The sequence below is a fragment of the Furipterus horrens genome, unplaced genomic scaffold, assembly GCF_987537825.1.
Source record: "Furipterus horrens unplaced genomic scaffold, mFurHor1.1.pri manual_scaffold_11, whole genome shotgun sequence".
In the NCBI taxonomy this organism is placed as follows: Eukaryota; Metazoa; Chordata; class Mammalia; order Chiroptera; family Furipteridae; genus Furipterus; species Furipterus horrens.
This window is the reverse complement of record NW_028327181.1, coordinates 34,431,322-34,451,406: the sequence shown is the minus strand read 5'-3', so window position 1 is coordinate 34,451,406 and position 20,085 is coordinate 34,431,322. Positions and strand designations below refer to the sequence as shown.

The window sequence follows — 20,085 nt, the reverse complement described above, 5'->3', positions numbered from 1 at the left end:
AACACCTATTCTCAAACTATTTCAAAAGATTTAAGAGGATGGAAGACTCTTGCATTCATTTTACAAGGCCAGCATTATCCTACTTCCAAAATCAGATAAAGTCACTACAAAGAAAGAAAATACTATCCTTGATGTACATAGATACAAAAATTCTCAACAAAATATTAGCAAATCAAATTCAGCAATACATTAAAATGATTATACACCATGATCAATGGAATTTATTCCTGAGAGGCAAGATTGGTACAATATTTGCAAATCAATTAATGAGATAAAATACATAAAGTGAAGGATAAAAATGACAGGGTTACAACAATAGATGCAGAAAAAGCATTTGATAAAATCTAGCAACCATTTATGATAAAAACTCTCAGCAAAGTGGGACTAGAGGGAACATCTTTTAACATAAAGGCCATATACGAGTATGACAGACCCATAGCCAAAGTTGTACTCAGTGGGCAAAACTAAAAGTGTTTCTTTTAAGATCAGGAACAAGACAGGGATGTCCACTTTCACCACTCCTATTCAACATAGCACTGGAAGTTCTAGCCACAGCAATCAAAATAATAAGAAATAAAGGGCATCTGAATTGGAAAAGAGGAAGTAAAACTGTCATTATTTGCAGATGGCATGATATTGTATATAGAGAACCCCAAAGATTTCACCAAAAACTACTGAAACTGATAAATGAATTTAGCAAAATAGCAGGATACATAATAAATATTCAGAAATTGGTTACACTTTTACACATCAATAATGAACTATCAGAAAGGGAAACTAAGAAAACAATTTTACAATTGCAAAATGTAAATTTAAATTTAGGAATATATTTAACCAAGGATGTCAATTGCCTGTACTTGAAAATTTATAAGATACTGAAGAAAGAAATATAAGAAGATACAAATAAATGAAGGCATATATGGTGCTCATGGATAGGAAAAATTAACATTATTAAAATGTCCATACTACCCATAGAAATCTACAAATTCAGTGAAATGTCTATTAAAATATCAATGGTGTATTTCACAGAACTAGAATAGATATTCCGGTAGTGTATATGGAACCACAGAAGACCTCAAATAACCACAGCACTTTTTTCTTTCTTTCTTTCTTTCTTTCTTTCTTTTTTTTTTTTTGGCCAGAGCAATTTTGAGAAAGAAGAACAAAATTAGAGGTATCACAGTACCAGATATCAAACTATACTACAAGGCCATAGTAATCAAAACAGCCAGATACTGGCATAAAAGGACATATAGATCAATGTAACAAAATAGAGAGCCCAGAAATAAATCCACATCCATATGGTAAATTAATATTTGGCAAAGGAGATGAGAACATACAATGGGTTAATGAAGTCTGTTTATTTAGTTAGTGAGTTAGTTAATCCTCACTTGAGGACATTTTTATTGCTTTTAGTACAGAGAAACAAAGAGAGGGAAAGAGGGAGGTGGAGGGAGGGAGGAAGTGAGGGAGAAAGAGAGAGAGAGAGAGAGAGAGAGAGAGAAACATGAAAACCAGTGTGAGAGAGAAACATGGATGGATTGCCTCCTGTACATGCCCAGACAAGGGATCAAACCCACAACTTAGGTATGTGCTCTGACTGGGAATCAAACCCACAACTTTTCAGTGTACAAGGTGACACTTCAACCAACAAAGCAAGAAGTCTATTCAATAAATGGTTTTGTGAAAATTGGGCAAATACATGCAAAAAAAAGAAGAAGAAGAAGAAGAAGAAGAAGAAGAAGAAATTAACCCACTTCCTTACTCCATATAGAAGAATAAACTCAAAATGGATTAAAGACATAAATTTTAGACTCAAAATTATAAAACTCCTAGAAGAAAACATAGACAATAAAATCTCTGACATTTCTCATAGGTATACTTTTTCTGATGTATCTCATTGGGCAAGGGAAACAAAAGAAAAAATAAACAAATGGGACTACACCAAAGAGCTTTTGTGCAGCAAAGAAAACCATCAACAAAATGAAAAGGTAACCTACTGACTGGCAAAATATATTGACCAATGATACATCCGATAAGGGATTAATATCCAAAATTTATAAGAACTAATACAACTCAACACCAAAAAGTCACAACCTAATTTAAAAGTGGGCAGAGGACCTGAATGGACTTCTCCAGAGGACCTGCAGGTGGCCAATTGACATATGAAAAGCTGCTCAACATCAGTTATTGGAGAAATGCAAATTCGTCGTCGGCAGCTGTCCGTCTCGAGAGACGATGGTGTAGCTTCTTAAGAGTCTATCTGCACCGCCGAGAATGGCTGTGCAGTCCGACTCGGGAGTGACATGGTATCTGTCTCCTCCCGTGTTGAATCGACATCTTACGATGACGCTGGAGTGTCCTCTCCAGTGAAGCTGAAGCTACAGAGCCTGGGCAGGGTGATATGGAGGGTCTGCTGTTGCCCATGCAGCAGACCCCCCCTCTCTTCGCAGCTGAAGGGTCCAAGGGAAAGACGGAGTCAATACAGCTTGGCTTCAGGTGCGCCGCAAGAGTTGCCGGTGTTGACTACAACGTCAAACCGCCTTAGGGACTCCGGCTCCGGATTTTCTGTCGGGGTTTACTCCCTTAGCCTTTCCCGTGAAGAGGTATGCCGCAAGGCAGCGGAGGTTTTTTGGAATCAGAGTTTTCCTTCTCTGATGTGCCCTGACTGGAAGATCGAACCAGCGACACTGGAGAAATGCAAATTACAACCACAATAAGTTATCACCTCACACCAGTCAGAATGGCTATTGTCAATAAATCAACAAATCAACAAACAACAAGTGCTGGCGAGGATGTGGAGAAACGGGAACCCTACTGCACCGTTGGTGGGAATGGAGACTGGTGCAGCCACTGTGGAGAACAGTATGGAGGTTTCTCAAAAAATTAAAAATGGAACTGTCTTATGTCCCAGGGGTTCCAGTTTTGGTTATATATCTGAGGAAACCCAAGACACTATTTTGAAAGAATAAATGTACTCCTATGTTTATTGCAGCATTATTTACCGTAGCTAAGTTATGGAAGGAACCCAAGTACCCATCAACAGACAACTGGATAAAGAAGAAGGTATTACTCAGCAATAAAAATGTACGAAATCTTACCATTTGTGAGAACATGGAGAGATATAGAGGGTATTATGCTGAGTGAAATAAACCAGTCATGATTTAACTTAGATGTAGAATCTAAAGAACAAAATAAACAAACAAATAAAACTGAAACAGACTCATAGACACAGATAACTAACCAATGGCTGCCAGAGTGGAGAGTGGGTGGGGGCTGGGTGAAAAAGGTGAAGGGACTGAGAAGTACAGACGGGTAGCTACAAAAAGTCATGGGGATGTAAAGTCCAGCATGGGGAATACAGTCAATCATATTTTAGTAACTATGTATTGTGCCAGGTGGGTACTGGAAATATCCAGGGACACACTTTGTAGTGCATATTATTGTCTATCCACTATTCTGTACACTTGAAGCTAACACAAAATGATATTAAATGTAATGGAAAATAAAATTTAAAAAATATGGTCCTCAGACTAGCAGACTGACATGTCCTAAGAATATGTTAAAATGCAGAATATCAAGCCCAACCTCAGATCTACAAAATCAGTCTAGAGTTTAGCTAAATCCCCAGATGATTTTCATATTCATTAAAGTTTGAGAAACACTGATCTAGTCCTGGTGATTTAAAAATCTGCTGGGCTGCTGTACCAGCTTGCTTTGTCCCTGGAGATTTTGATTGGTAGGACTGGAATGAGACCTAGAAACTCACATTTTTTGTAACCACCTCCAGATCATGACCTCTTGCCACCAGGAGAGTTCTGAAAGCTCTGGTTTGTCTATGGCCTGTGTTCCTGGTCAAGCCGTTTTTCTCATCGCATATGCACCTGGCTCTGGGCACTCTTCTCTCACTTGGATTTGTTCTTTTCAAGATCACCATCCAAATGGCGTTTTCTCAGTCTTCATCTCTCATCCTCGGTTACCTCTTTGCAGCCGATGTGGTTTTGACTGTCTCTTCCTTTTTGAAGCTCTTTTTTATCCTGGTTTCTATTAGGCTAGGGTCTCCTTTCCTAGTTCTTCTACTCCTAACTACTTCATCTCTTTCTCTGATTATTCTTTCTGCCTGACCCCTTTCCTCTTCCCTTACCCTTTCTGGGCTATCTTGTCCACCTTATGGCTGTAATTACAATGTAAACAGCTTCAAGTTCTCTGCAACTCTGCCTCTCTTCAGCGTCAGCCACCCCACACCCACGAGAGCACTCCTGGGCTGCGGGGCAGCAACACTCCCCGCAGAGGCAGCGTGAGAGCAAGCCCACTTGGGTTGGCGTCCTGCTCTTTACTTGTTGGTGGAGAGATCTTGGGTAAATTAATTAACTTTTGATTCTCAGTTTATCTGTTAAGTGAGGTTAATGATATCTGCTTCAGAGGACTATTTTTGAGACCAATTGGGATAACATGCATAAACTGCATGCCACAAGGAATGCTTGATAATTGTTGTCTTTTTAAAATTTTTTTTCATGATACCTTTATCAAACTGAACTCAAATGTTTGCACACTTCCTAGGTTTTTTTGACTCTGTGCCTTTGCTCATACTTTTTCCTTTAACTTTTATTGTTTCCAATTTTACTGTCTCAAGGCTCAAGTCTGTGGACCCCTTGGCCATGAAGTCTATGACCAACTCAGTTCCAAATGAGTTTTCACACAAATTCCTGTACTTTTTTAACTGTCACTTTAACAATACTTAACCCATTTTCTAGCTTGCATTATATTTAGACACAGAACATCATCATCTCTATAAGACTAAATGCTCCAGTCAGGCTGGGCTTATGACCTTATTATAGTTGTGTTCTCCAAAAGGCCTAGCACACCTATCCTTTCTTTGCCAGAAAGCTCAGAGGTTCTGCTGGTAGTGGATGGGCTGCATCGCCTTTCCATTACTCCAAAGTTGGTACATCGCTCTTCGTTGTCTGTGCCAGCAGAGGAGAGCGCTGATGTGGGCGATCAAACAACAGGCCGCCCCAACGGTCCTGCTGCTGGCCTTGGAAGGCACTGAGGTGTTTCTGCTGCAGATTTACCTTACATTCCACGCGCACACACCGTCTGAAAAACTGAAGGGGATGATCCAAAAGCAGGTTGAGCAGTGAGAGAAGCAAGTTCGGGATTTTCAGTTGCCATGGGATAATCTGAAATTTGAATAATCAACCCCAACATAACTTAGAATTGGCTGTTTTGTTATTATTTTTCTCTTAGCTTTCTCTGTTCAAAACCCTGTATAATAATATGAGCATTAGTTAAGGGCATGGCAATCACCCATCATTGACGTAAAATACTTCTGGTGATGGAGCACAAGTATTGTGTTTTGAATTGATGCCAGACTATTATAGTAATGATAACTTAACATTTGTTTAATGGTTGGTAATTTATAAAGAAGTTTCATGTATGTTACTGAATTTTATCTGCTTGACACCCCAAAGCAGATAGAATGGGTCTTACTATTCTATTTGACAGGCGTGGAAACTAAGACTCAAAGACTTCTTCAGGCTTTCTTTGCTAGATACAGGGACACCCAGGGACCACAGCCTTTGTGCTTTCACCTTGGGTTCTGCACTTTTCCTGTTTTACCGCAATCCTTTCATGAGCCTCCAGTTCTTTCAGATGTTTAGCTTTATTACTTGTAGAATTGCCAAGTGATTGTTTATTAGAGTTTATACTTTTCTAGTGAAATTCTCTATTTCCAAATATGTCATACACTTTCTTTCCATTTATTGGAACAAATTTATCACATGGAAAGTCCTTTTCTATAAACTTTGAATCTATATCATCTGTGGGTCTGTTTTTATTGTCTATTTTATATTTCCCTTTTGGATTTGGTCATGTGGCTTTATTTCTGGGTGTTCATTTGGTAAATAACACAATAATAAATAATACAAAAGTAATTTTATGTACTCACAACTGTAAACCTATGTTTGCCCACCCCTATAGATGCTGTGATTTTCAAGAGAGAATTTACTGTTTGCTAGACAGGATAAAGTAGATGAACTTAATTCAATTAAAGACTGAAGCGAATCCAAGATGGGTTGTGTTTTGATAAGGTTTAGTCTACCTTGGGTTCTCTCCTCTCCCAGGGAGTAGCCAGCATTAATTGAGAACTTGGTGTGGCATGTCTTATCTCTTAAGTATCTTAAAACTACAGAAAAACTCTCTGCTTTATAGAGGCTTTCTGCTTAGGTTTTTTTTCCCCATCCTGCTCCATTTAGCTTCAGAATTCTGTAAATAACCTGATGGGAAAACTGGCCTTGCCTTTGAGACCCCTCAAGTTTCCAACTTTTTCTTTGTAGTCCTAAGACTGCCAGTAACCCTGCTGGCTTCCTTGTCCCTCAGCAGCAGCCTCTGCCTGAGCCAAGTGTGGGTCCTTAGTTTCCCAGCCTGTGCCCCCAAATGGCAAATCCCTCCAGGTCAGAAGAAACTACAGAACAACTCACCTCTTCTCACTTTCTCCTCTCTGGAATTATATCTTCTCTGATCCTTGTTGCCATCAGGTCTATGATCACTTAAAACAAATGAGTATTTTATCTGTCATTTCTAGTTGTTTTCAGTGGAAGTATTCATCTGCCACAAACTATTCCATCTTTCCCCAAGTGGAAATTATTAACATATAAAATTATTAACATATAAATTATTATTAACATATAAAAGACACAGATATACCAACGTACTTTTTAGGATGGTGTCTTGGTAGGTGGCCCAGCCAACTGTGGGTGAACTGTCCTTAATTGACTAGAGTCTCTGGGCTGTCCAGCCAGCAAGAAGGCAGGGAAATGGATAGCTTGTAACTAGGGCCTGGGAGGAAGGCATTTATTAGGCTAAGGAATGAGTGTTCAGCAAGCTTACTCCATCAGCTTTCTAATGATTTTGTCAGAGTGTAATCCCCTGGGTGAGCAGCAGCGTTCTGATATTGGTAAACATTATATTTCAGCCCAGATAACCCAATACAGAGTCTTACATGAGGGCTGAAAATAATTTAGCATATTTTAATGGTGTTGAAAAAGGCTAGTTAGGATAATTTACACTAGAAATAGGGTGATGAGCTCAGAATGAGAGTGGAATGGGGGAGGCAATATATGGGACTGGCCCATATGTTTACCAAAGTGGAGTGTGCTTATGTGTGTGGGTATGAAAGAAAGAAATTACATGCACAGAGAGTACTTCGGGGCCGTTCCCTTCCACCACATAACCCTTTCTGAATAGCCTGTCTGGATTAGGTCCTGAGAATACAGAATTAAAGAGGACCAAAGTCCTACTCTTAAGAGCTCTATAGTCTGATGGTAGAGGCTAAATAAGCAGATGATTAACAGCAGTTGTGCCAGGGAAGTACAGAAGAAGGCTTCTGCTGTATTGGAAGCACAGAGCAGGGAGAGGGGTTGAGTCGGCCAGGAAATGCTTTCAGAGATCTGTGGTGGAAGACATTCCAAGTAGAAGGAACAGTGTAAGGAAATGTGCTGCTGCAATACAAGGGGGGCAAAAGTAGGTTTACAGTTGTTCCTATGGAAAATAATACAATAATTAATAAACAATAATACAAGAATAAACAGTATTTTGTGTACTCACAAGTGTAAACCTACTTTTGCCCACCTTGTATCGTGATCACAAACACGATTCCACAGAAACAGGGAGCTGCCGCTACTTCTGCCATTGCCTGGTTGGGTCTTCATGACCTCTCACCTGGCAAGAGCCTGCTGCTTGCCTCCCATCTCTCGTTTCTTGAGTCTATCGTGCACGGTGAACCCGTGTTTTCTTCCTAACATACTGACCTGCCCTTGTTGATCACAACTCAAGAACTTCTTAGGGTTTTTTTTGTTTATAAAGTACAAAATCGTTGGTATGCACTAAGCCCTAATTATAAGCTACTCTCCTTTCATCATCTTCCTCTATACCCTCCCTGACCCTGCCCTCACCCCTGTTTTCTAGTTTTATTGGACCACTGAATGTTTCTGTGGATAACCAGCATTGTTTTACCGCCATGGCTCTGTTCATGGCATCTCTCGGCCCTGAAATGCCCTTCCCTGCCCTCTTTGCCTGATGAAACTCTACTCTTTACTCTTCACATGTCCCCTCCTCTCTGAAAACTTGCGTGACTCTCCCTGTCAGAACGATTTATTTCTCCTTTGAATTGCCAAATAGTTTACCACTTTGTTAAAATAACTCACATTCTGCCTATCTTAGATCTTCTTCTGTCTCTATCTGCTGGGAGCAGCCCACACCCCAACTGGACAAAGTCCTTGATGGCAGAGAGAATGCCTCGTTCATCTTGCGGTCTCGCCTCTTACAGTGCATTCTTGGGTTCACTAAATGTTTATTGATTGAAACAATAAATGAGTATTGCATGGGCTTTCCATATGTTTGGCTCTAGGTGTCTCTTATTGTAATTAAAATGTTTTTTTAGTCAGTTTCAGGCAAAAAGCAAGATAAATTTTATGTGAGGTTTGAGAAGGACTGTAAAAGTGATTTATGGTTGGTATCAGATCTGTGAAAATAGTTAGGAAAGGCTCACAGTCAGCTGCTGCTACTATAGGGCTCTTCCTTCAATCACTCCAGATCCAAAATGCAGAAACACAGTTGCCTTCTCAGGCCATGGTCAAAGCCCGGAGGCCTTCAGGCATCATCTTCTCCCCCACTTGTTACCCTGCATGTGAGTGCTTTTAGTGACTGCTGTTGAAGTAATAGATAAAAATGCTCACTGCTGAGAGTGTTAAGATGTTTATGGGTAGTGTTCATTTGTAATGCTCTGCAGTACCATGTTTGGGAGTGGTCTTTTGTGTGAGGCTCTTAAGCACATTTGTTCTACTTGTCCAGCCACATTCTGTTACTATAAGCCTTGACAGAGCCCACAAGGGCTCAGATTTGTGACCTTGGCCTCGTGGCCTCATGCTTCAGCCATCTGAGCCAAGCACACCACCAAGAGTTGGCTGTACTTGTCTCTCCTTATTTCAAGAGTGAACTTGAACATGGGCAGCCAAGCAGCTGGGCAGCCACAGCCAACACCCTGCCTGTTATGAATTGGATGCCCCAAAACAGAGGCTTAATGAAAATGAGAATATCTCCTGAGTGGTCAAGATGGGCTCCCCAAACAGAGATGAGACGACAGCCCTGGGACCTGTGGCTTTGCTCTCTTGTGACATTGCACCAACAGCCAGGTGTTTTTTCTCCACCATCTTCACCAGCCAATGTTCCCCAGGCCCAGACTTAACTTTCTTTTATTTTAGTTTCAGGGCATTTCTTCTTTTAATGCCATCCCAAGCTGCCTGAAATAACTCTTGCCCTTCTTTTATGTGGCTCTGTCTCACATATTTATGGGACGTTTTCATGTTCACATAGGTTCTGCTTCTTTGGTTTCCACATATTATGTTCCCTTAACCTCCCTTTATAGGCCAAGGCTTCTAATTCCTTAAGTCATTTTTATTACCTTCCTATATCTTCAGTCTCCCTCCTTGGCTTCTTGTAAGAGCAAGAAGGCCCAGATTTCAGAATGTGTCTCAAGAGTGACCTGTATATGGCGCAGTCAAGGACTCCTGTTTGGGAGACTCTTTGCTTCTTTCCTTGATGAAGCACTCTTGTGTTCCTCATGTTACCTTTGCCTAATTGGTCCCAAATCATTGACCCTAAATGTCACCTTCCCAAGGAATGGGCATATTCTCATCATGCTTGGGTGGTAGGTGTTCTGGACAGCATAGAAGCCAAGGCTAGGGAGACTTAGAGTGGAAGGAGGAGGGAGTTAACAGATACTGAGTACCTGTGTCATGACAGGACTTATGTGAGACACATATGTCACTTCCTGACATTTGCACATATGTGTGAGAGATGTATAATATAGTCCCCTTTCTGCAGTTAAGAAAACCAGGGCTCAAAATTGTGAAATAGCATTTCCAACATTATAAGGCTAATAAATGGCACATTTGGTATTTGAATGCAGGCTGTGAGACCCCCAAAAGTCTTTCTTTCCATGTTATGCACTCACTTTAAAGAAAGTAGGAGAGAGAATTTTGCAAAGGGAACAGCAGGAGAACTTAGAGAAGCACTAAGGTTAGAACTCTGTTTCCTGTGTCTTCATTGCATCCAGATTCTGGGGACTAGTGGCTTCTTCTTGTTTGGTCTGATAGAAAAACATACAACATCCCCCCCCCCCACACACAAAAAGCCCCCCAAACAAACAAACAAAAAGCAACTCACTTGCTTTAATTCAAACCCTTGTCCCTTTTTCCTGAACTCAGCTTATGTTCTGCCTCTTGTTTAGTGGGACCCATGTACCCTCAGATCCCCTGCCACTAGCCTAAGGGACATGTTGGGCTCACTGCAGCCCTGCTGTCACTGCGGAGCTGGGAAGGGACCATTCCGTAGCCTGGAGCTTGGGAATTTTTCCCACTGGATGAAGCTCCGCCCCGCCCTTTCCTGCTGTGCAGCAGGGCTGCTGTGAGAATACCCTCTTAGGACGCCTGCATTGGATTGGGCTGAGCATGTCCCCTCTGTGGGTGACCTCCTGTCCCACCCCTCTCTGAGACCAGCCAGGCATCAGAGAGATGTGATGATACGACATGGGACACTAGCCAAGTTTCAGTAGTAGCTGGTGTGAGGGGCTGCTTCTGTTACTTAGCAGGGGGTGGGAAGGGGCCTACCACATGTTGTTGCGATCCCTGCCTGACCCCATCGTAAAGGCAAACACACAAGAGCAATGCCCCCATCCGAAAGTATCAATGGGAAAGCTTGGCTTTCAGGAAGTGGAGGTGGCCAGTGCCTGCCGTGGCCTGGGGGAGGCCAGAAAACAGTTTCCTCCAGAGCACGCTCAGCTCAGGAAGACTTCTGAGGAGGATTTGCTTCTCAGAATTAGCTCTGTGGGGGCACATTTGCTAATTTCTAGACTCACTTATGCTGTTGTGCTGGTCTTTGTGCAGGGAATGGGGAGGCAGAGCTGAGTAAGAACCGGGGCTTGCTTTCAAGGAATGGGCAATGTCACGGGGGCAGGACTCACAGGTTGTGAGAAGCCAGGTGGCACCTGCAGGGGCAGCGGTTTGCACTCTGGACCAGCGGCCGGGTACTAACCAGCCTAGAACAGGGGCTGCGGAGGCAGGAATGGTTTTTAAGGTTGATGTGCCCTGAGCACAGCTTAAAAGGAGAGTGAAAGGGGGCCAGACGAAGGAGAAGGATGTTCCAAAGGAGAAGTACAAGTGGGGCAGATGGGAAGTTGGGGAGGTGAGACTGCAGAAGAACATAGGCCCAGTCGTGAAGACCCTGCATGCCAGGATAGGGCGCATGAACCTTGTTTGGGAGTTTGAAGAGGGCCTTTCAGTAAGGAGAGTGCCTTTCCAATTTACATTTTAAGTAAGTCATTGTAATGGTAGATTGGAGGGCATATTGGGGAACATCAAACTTTAAAAAGAGAGCAGTTAAGAGACTATTGCAGTAGTCTGTCCACCCATCCATGCAGCCATCCGTCCATCTCCGAGTTTGCTTACTCATCCTTTCATTAAATATTAACTGAGTACCTAGTTTGTGTCCAGTGCATGGAGAGTCCTGGGTATACTGAGGCAGAAAAGAAAGATGGGGTCACTGCTCCCCAGAGCTGACATGGGAGGAGTGAGGAGGCTTGGGCCTTGCTTGGAGAGTGCATAGAGGAGGGAAGAAGGAGTAAAATGTCATTCTGGAGGTGAACTTAGTAGGATTTGGCCACTGATGGGGTGGGGCAGGTGGGGAACATGAAGGAGAGAGTAAGGCTCTCTCCCTCCTTCCACTTTGGGTGCCTGCGTGGCTGGGTCAGGAGGAGCCTTCCAGTAGCACTCCCAGCACCGCAGTCAAGTGCGGAACCCGAGGAAAAGCAGCACAGGCTCAGCTGTAAGACGGATTTGCTAGCACCGTTGCCTCTGTCGGCCCAACTTCCCTTCTCTCCTCTAAAGGTCCTGGGGCTGCTACTGGGGGACTGGGCGCCGGGAGGGGCCGCCCACAGAGCGGACACCCAGCAAGGGCAGAGGGTTAACGGTGGGTGTGGTGGGCTGACAGCTGAGTGTGCAGGCCGGACAGCAGGGAGGGGCTGACTGGAAGGACAACTTCGGCATTGCTAGCAAAGAAACCTGGACAGGAGAGAAAATAACTGGGTGGAGGTATAGGGAAAAGAAGAGTGGACTTAATGCCATACCTGAGCTCAAGCCTTAGATCTGTCATGCGTTTGCAGAGCAAACTAAGACAAGCTCTTTCACCTGGCAGAGTCTCAGAGGCCCGCCTCGTACAGTGAGAGCATCAGACTAAATCAACGGTCTCCAGACTTACTTTTAGTGGTTAAATCTTTCGTTCAAGTAAAATCCCTCCCAGAATCCAACTGGTAGAAACTGAGCTGCTCTGGGAGAAGCAGGGCATCAGGGACCTGCAGGTTGGGCTCACTACCCACCCCCCAACACCCAGCCGTGGCCCCTGAGGGTCCTGTTCTGGGGAGCACAGTATGAGAATCAGAGATCTGTGGGGTTTTGAGGTCCCTCCCATCCAACGCCAGCTTCTTGGAGTGTGCCTCATGGCTTGTGTGGTGCAGGAGGTGCAGGCTGCGGCGGGCTAGTGGGAGACCGGGGAGAAAGGGCATACTAGAGCCATTCCCAGCCCCACACCCCCAGGGCAAGTTTTCTGTCAGTGGCCTTATTAGACCTAAGCCCTTTAACATGTTTCCCTTTACAAAAAAAAAAAAAAAGCCAGAGAAAGAGCATTGTAGCCTCCAGTGCTCTTCACTTCCTCCCTTCAGCAGCTCTGCTTCTTCCTCCTTGGTCATCCTCAGGCTTGCTCACAGGGACTTTATTTCTTTTTCCTCTCCAGGGCACTGAGGAGGGTAGAAAAAGTCCTGGGCCTCAGCTGAAGTCAGTTCTGCTTCTCACCCTTTTCAAAGGCCCCAGGTTCTGAAGGGAGAAGACCCAGAGACCCCTGGCCAAGCATGCCTTCAGCCCAGCTCCCTGGCTGCTCCAGGGTCTTGGGGCGCGGTTCCCTCATGCAGGCTGGGCCCTGAGCTGCGGTCCCAGCTGTGAGTCGGCCAGTTGCGACACAGGCCAGGGCCCTTCTGCTCCCTGTGGGCCTGCGCTTGTGAGTGGAGCCACATTGCCCCATCCCGTGCGGCCCATCGTGGCATCAGCCTTCCTTCCTGGTCCCTCCTCGGGCAGCGTGGTTGCCACGTCTTGCCATATACCGTTTCACCCAGGCCCCAGTGAGAAAGACTCATTCTAGTCTAATTGCAAAGCAAGAGAGAGGTTTCTTTGGCCATATCAAGAGATGAGCTCTTGAGGCCTTGCTTGTCAGAAATTTCATTTATGCAGAAGAGGAAGAGAGGTCAGCATGTGGGGTCTGACCTGCCCACTGCCTCCCACGTCTGGAAGGTGGCAGCGTTGGAGGTGGAGCCTGGCAACGCTGCCTCCTTAGCGCATGGCTGAGGCCCTGTCTGGAGCTGAAGCAGCAGCAGGCCAATGCCCCTGGTGGCCAGGGTGAACTGCAGTGTCCTTGGCAGGGCAGCCTGGTGAGTTGGCAGACCAGGCACACCCATGGACCCAGCTATGTGCAGCTGTAGAAGGAGCACTTTGAGGTGATAACACCCAATGGGCCTGAGGGACCTCACCCATGCACAGGGCCCTGCTCCCTGGGATGGGCAGGAGCTGAGCCCATGGTACTCACAGGCCTACACCCAGCAGACTGGAGCCTCTCTCCCTGAGGGCCTCCTGGGTGGCCTTCCTGGAGCCCTCTCAATAGCAGGCTCACCAGCAGAAGGGGCTGGGCTGCCTGCTTCACTAAGGTGGGGCAGTGGCCCTGGGAGCCCCTCTGTGATTTGTCCTATAAATGAGAGGAGAGCTAATAAGGTCTAATTGGTTATTAAGGAGAAAGCAGCACCATAGACGCTGAAGGCATGCTGGCCACTGCATACTCCCATGGCATAACTTATAGTGCGTGATGCTGGAGTCAGGCTGTGTGGTCAGCGCTCGTCCTTCTGGGAAGGACCGGCAGTGGTGACTGAGAGTCCCAAGTGGTCTTGACAGGGGTCTCAGCTCTTGCCCCGCCCCATGCTCTTCTGGCTCCAGGCCACCCTCTCTCCTTCCAGCACCCTGAGGTAGGGCAGAGAGGGTGTGGCCAGGGCTAATGTGACATCACTTGTGCTTTCGGGCCTTGTACAGTGAGGTGTTTCTCAACTCAGTCCAGTCTATTTTATAACAAGTATTTTCAAAAAGCCCACTTTGCTATCCTAAAGTGAAGTGCAGAGATACTATAACTTTTCTGCACACATGATTTAAAAATGTATAATGTCCTAAACATAACGTAAAGGATAAATTAAAGTAATGTAATGAAATGTATATATTTCAATAATAAATGCATGGGCATTACTATATGTGGAGGACAACATGTCTCCCAAGTTTCCAGAAAGCCTCATAGGGCTCCTGTGAAGAATCGCTAGTTTGAAGTCCTTAGCCACAAATCTTCAATAGGGGCAAGGCTTAATGGGGAGGGTTCAGAGGGCTCATCTCCGTTTCATGTCATATCCACTGGGGGCTGGAGGTGCTGGGGTTGGGGAAGGTGAAACTGAGGGATCTACTTCAAGTTGGCTCACATGCATTGCTGGCAAGTCCGTGCTGGGTGGGGGCTGAAGTTCAGCTAGAACTCAGAGCTGGAGCCTCTCTTCCGCTCTGCATGGAGCTCTCCTGGGGCTGCGCATCAGACCCCTGGAGCTTCCCCACAGTGTGGTGGCTGGGTTTCAAGACTGAGCAACTGGAAAGAACTGTGCAGAAGCTGTGTTACCTTTTTGACTGACCCAGCAAGAATCATATAGTCTCATTTCCACTGTAGTCACAAGCCCACCTAGATTCCAGAGGAAGGGTCACAGACCCCCACCTCTCAATGGGGTAGAGGGTATTCCAGAGTCACCTCATTAGAAGAACACATGGGATGGGAGAAATTGTTGTGTCCATTTCTGGAAAATGCAGTCTCCGCATGAACCATGGAGAAGGAAGAGCCATACCTGGACGTGGCAGCATATTCAGAACTCTAAGGGACTTGATGTGATAATGAATAAAAGAGCCAGGTACTGAAGGAGTGAATCTTGCCTCTTGCACAGGAATCATGTTTCTGCTCCAGGTGTGTGTGTGGGGGGGAGGGGAACAAAGCTTTTGATCTACTTCTTTGATAAATCTGAGAGACCTTTTGTGAGAAAAACACCAGTGGGATCTGTGTGTGTTGAGTCTCCCCATCCCTGCCCTCAGCAGAAATGTCTGCTGAGTAATCATGGGGGACCATGACCGCAGCACTCAGAGGCAGAGCCCCAGCAGCAGGCCAATGGGCTGCTGCTGGGGGTTTCCTCTTGAATATCTGGGTCCTGGAGCAGAGACACATCCAGGTAGGTGCCCCTCACCTGGTGCTCCTTGTGGGAACAGGAACAGGCTCCAGAAGGCAGGGGAGCAGCTTGTTCCAGAAATGAAGCTGCCCCTCTAAAGGTCAGTTGCTCTCCGCTGTGCTGTGCCAGAAAGGCGTCACTAAGCTCGCTGTCCTGATCTTCCTCCTCCCGCGCAGCACAGGGTGGTCTTCCCTTCGCATCAGGCTAGTGCTCTGCCCAGCACACCCAGGAGTGCACCCACGGAGCCTGCTCCTCTGTCTCCCACTCTCCGTCTCCTGCACCGAGGGAGGCTGGCTTTTGTGCTCCTGGGACTCCAGTAAGCCAGCTGGCTTCTGGCTCAAAATCATGAACAGAGTCATGCGTGCCCTTTCCTGGGCTGACTTGGGGATACTTATGAAACCCTAGAGCTTGGGGGTGAAGTGTGTGGACATAAGGTATATAAACAGCCCACAGGGAGATCTGCCAGCTTGGACACTCAGAGTTCTTTCTGAGGCATATTTTCCAAAGGGATGGCCAAGGATCACCATTTAGAATCTTACCTGGAGAAGTAATTAAAAATGCAGATTTCAGACCTACTGAATCTAGAATTTCTGATTTGGACATTTGCGTTTTAACAGCTACCCCAGTGATTCACAGGAATTCTGAAGTTTGAGACCCAACTGTAGTTCTTACCTCCTGTCTAGAATGTCAAGTGCAGCAGTTCCGTTGACCTTCAGTGAGCACCTACTCTGTGCCATGGGTTGTGTCAGGTGCTGGATGTAAGAGGACAAATAAGACATGGTACCTGCAAGGGAGGGGATAATTGTTTCCAGAAATTTAGGACTAAATGTGTTATCATCTGAAATGAGAATTCACTTCCCCAACCCTTCTCCTCACCTTCTACCAGGGAGTCTCTGCAACTGCTAACTAGCTCATGGAAAATAAAAGGTCAGTCTGATAGGAGTCCTGAGGGGCTGATGTCTTCTGGCCTTGCAATGTGGGGAAATGCAAATGTTTTTAATGGTAATAACTGTACTTTACTTTTATACAGTGCTTTTGACTATCCCTGCAAATAGGCAAATCTACAAGTATTTGTTCAATATACAGGATGCTTTTGACAACTGTTCACCGATTTCCCAAAGCTCCTTCTTTTTAGAGGCTCTTTTAGGTTTTCTGATTATGCCAGAGTCTCAGCTTCTGTAACAAACAAACAGACAGCAGAGTGCTGTAGGAAAGAGTCCTGGACAGAGAGTAAAATGACCAGGGTTCAAGTCTCCTCTTGGCCACTAAGGATCCATGAGACTTAGCATTCACCTTTCCGTCTGCATTTTCCCAACTATCTACTACACTGATACCCCTGCCCGACTCACAGGAATCAAGTAGATAAAGCAGGCAAGGCTGCTCTGAAAACTGAGCAGTAATTGCACACACGCAAAGCATTGTGATTAGTAACAAGAACTCTGTGCCTCGGTTTCAGAGTTGCCTGCAGCTGGTTTGTAGGTGGCAAGGCAGAAAGAACCAGGTGAAGCGAAGACCACATGTCAAGCCTTAAGTCGTGAATCCACAAATACAGATGTCCTGTGTTCCAATCAATCCTTAGAGCAATGTGGAGGTTATCTGTACAGAGAGGAGATTGGACTAGGCATTTTCTGGGGCATCTTTCAGCTCTAAAATTAAGTTATTCTGTTGTCGGAGGAGGAAACTGAGTTGAACCGAGCTGAAGGGAGGTTAAGAGGTCTGGCTAAGGCCACATGGCTTATTGATGACAAAGGTCAAGATGCTGCAGAGGCCTTCTGGGGCCCACCGAGGCTCTTTGATACACTGCATTGTTTCCCTCCAGCCCCCCAGTGACCGAGTACATATTGATTCTGAGTCCGGCCTTCTAGACAGGCAAATTGGCCCCCAGTTTCAGGTGTGTGGGCCCCTTTCTCCTCATCACTGCTACGCAAGTTGGAAAGCACCTGGCCTTTCTCCAATGAAGAGGGCGCACCTCCAGGCTCCGCCCCAGAAGGTCTTATGCCTAAAGAAGGAGCCCTGCCCAACCCACTCTGGCTCCTCTGAGCTGGTTTACCACCTCCTGCAAGAAAAGAATGAACTGTTGCCCCATTACCATTTTAAACGTTAATGATTTGTATTATTTTAAAATCTATTTGTGTGCCTGGAGGCCTCTTTGCCAGCAGCCCAGTGGCCCAGTGAGTAAAGGAATGAGTAAATAAAGAAACTGGCAGCCTCTAGCAGACTCCAGCACTGTCTTTCCCTGAGGACAGGGCGGAGCCTGAACACACAGCCTCCCAGCCATTCCCCGATGCCCCCGGGAGGTGGGAAGGAAGAGTCAGCCACCCCAGGGCCCTACTGTCTCATTCCAGCCCAGGGTAGGCCCTGCTGAGCTTCAGGAAGCAGTGAGCTCCAGGTCAGTCTCTCAGATGAATCCTGCTTCAGACCTTATTGTGTCAGGAAAGTGTGCCTTCCTCAAGAGACATTAAATATTAATAGCAGCAATAGCAGCAGTAGAGGCAGAGGGCACACAAAAGAGTTATAAAATGTTCATTTTAAGGGCAATTGTTAACACCTGAGAACAGCGAACATTTCAAGAGCAAGGCAAAGGCATTTAACTCTTTGGGTCTTAACCTTCTCAATGTTCTGGCCAAGTTGGGGCAAATGTTCACACTTTATCGGCTGTCTGAAGTTAGAGACCTTCCGGGGCCTCTCACCTGTCCCTGCCACGGCAAGGTTTCTAGGAGGGAGAGTAAACTTGTCTTGGTATGGGTGGCTCATGTCTTGGTATGGGTGGCTCATGCCTCTGGGCCTGGGGGTGGGTGTGCTGCTGAGTCACACCCTGGAATAGGGCTCATTGCTACTCCAGGGGCCTCTCAGGATGTCCCATGTTCAGAAGGACAGACTCTTCCAGACCGAGATTTCAGGGCAGAAAGGGGCCTCAGAGACAATATTTACCAGTTTCTATCCACATGGCAAAACCATGTCAAACAAATTGATCATTACTGTTTTCCAGGAAAAGACACCCCAACATGCCCATTGCCAGAATGGGAAGCTATAACAAACCTAGACGCTATGGAAGGCCTATTGGGGTTAGAGAGAGAAGGAGTTTCCTCCCCAGAGCCCGAGACAGGGCAGAAAAGCCTCAAAGCTGACATGTAGCCAGAGGAGAGAGAAGGTGGGTTCTGGAAGGATGAGAAGCTTGGAAGTCCTAGCATCTGATTCTATCCAATTAATTCACACATTTATGTATTCGGAAATATTTGTTTCAGGTTGGGTGCACCACGCCCTGTGCCCGGTGCAGTGGATACAGTCACGAGTCAGCCCGACAAGGTCCTCGCCTCCTCCCAGCCTACATTCAGCAGGGAAATCAGACAAGCGAATAAGCAGTAACTATAAAGGGGTGATTACTCTGATACCAAAAGGTGCTAAGGGAGCTGAGTGAAGGGGCTCCCGACCTGCTTTCGAGGGGCAATGAAGGCTTTTGGGGAGAGATAATGGAGAAGCTGAGCCCTCTGTACGGTTGTGTGGTGTGCTGGGATGGAGGTGGGCAGAGAGGGGCCAAGGGGCAGGAAGTAAGCCCAGAGAAGCAGGATTTTAAGACAAGAAAAGAACTAGGCCTCCTGGTCTCCTGAAGCACCTCAGCCAAAGCTGTTTTAGGAAAATCTCCTCCAACTCAGTAATTTGTGTGCCTTGCAGAGGCCACGGACTCTTCTGTTTTTATTCGCTCCTGAATTCATCCTCTGCTTAAAGCCTTCCAAGGGCAGGTTGCTCACTGCTTTTTGAGGCAGCAGCACTGGTTTTTGATTTCTTCTGGTATCCAGATCTGAGCCTATCACTTCCTTCTGCAGGCCCTGGTTTGGCCCTCATGGACCCAGGGAAGCGGGCTTCTAATTCTTCGTGACCTTTACACACTTGAAGTCAATAATCATGATCCTTCCAAATCTTCTGTTCATCCTAGGATCAATATTTCCTGCCCCTCAGCCACTTCTACAGGATTTGATTTCTGTTTTTCTCACTGGCATAGACCCTCTCCTTTTCTAGTTTGTCATTCATTGTCCTTCTGAAAGTGGTGACCAAGCGGTTCACAGTGTTTGGTATCGGTCTGTCTAGGGCAAAGGTCAGAGGGCCCATCCTTCCGTTGACCCAGACACTCTGCTATTAACACAGACAGCCCAAAATCATACCTTTTTTCTTACAAGCAGCAGTTTGTCACAGTTCACTCAAGTCAAGCTTGTGGTTCAAAACAAATAAACAAAGCCCAGGTCTTGTTCTTTTGGTAAATATGTGCAAGCCAGCTGTCCCATTTACAGGGTTATTGATTTCTTGAATCTGAGAGCTAAGACTTTACATCTTCCATCCCAGGTTTCTCTGTATTGGTTTTCATCAGCGTTCTATTCTGCTGGCCATTTTGAGCTTGGGTTCTGTCACCTGACATGCAAAGTGTGTGCCTCCCAGTTTTGTGCCCCCTGCAGATATGATCAGCAAACCCGCAGACCCAGCTGGCAAAACCCCCAGTGGAGCAGGAGGGCGGCCGAGTGGGCCCCGCCGCGTGACTGGCCCCGGGCTGCGCTGTCAGCTCTCCTGTGACCGGCAGGCGTGAGAGCAGCAGAGCGTGTTGTGCTTCAAGCCCTCCCCGGGCTGGGTTTCCGTGCGATGCGCTGGTGGCTGTAGCTGCCAGGAGGTGACAGGTGTGCTGTCTCTTCTATCATCTCTTGCTG

The 20,085-nt window shown here is 45.9% G+C and overlaps 1 long non-coding RNA gene across 1 annotated transcript in view; it reads left to right on the top strand.

The window, feature by feature from the left end:
* LOC149997378 (uncharacterized) overlaps positions 1–8,279 on the top strand; it is a 229,057-nt gene extending 220,778 nt beyond the window's left edge. The window contains exon 4 of the long non-coding RNA XR_016507261.1: positions 8,221–8,279. This is a non-coding gene — a long non-coding RNA (uncharacterized LOC149997378). The remainder of the gene's footprint in view (positions 1–8,220) is intronic.
* Positions 8,280–20,085: the final 11,806 nt, after the last annotated feature.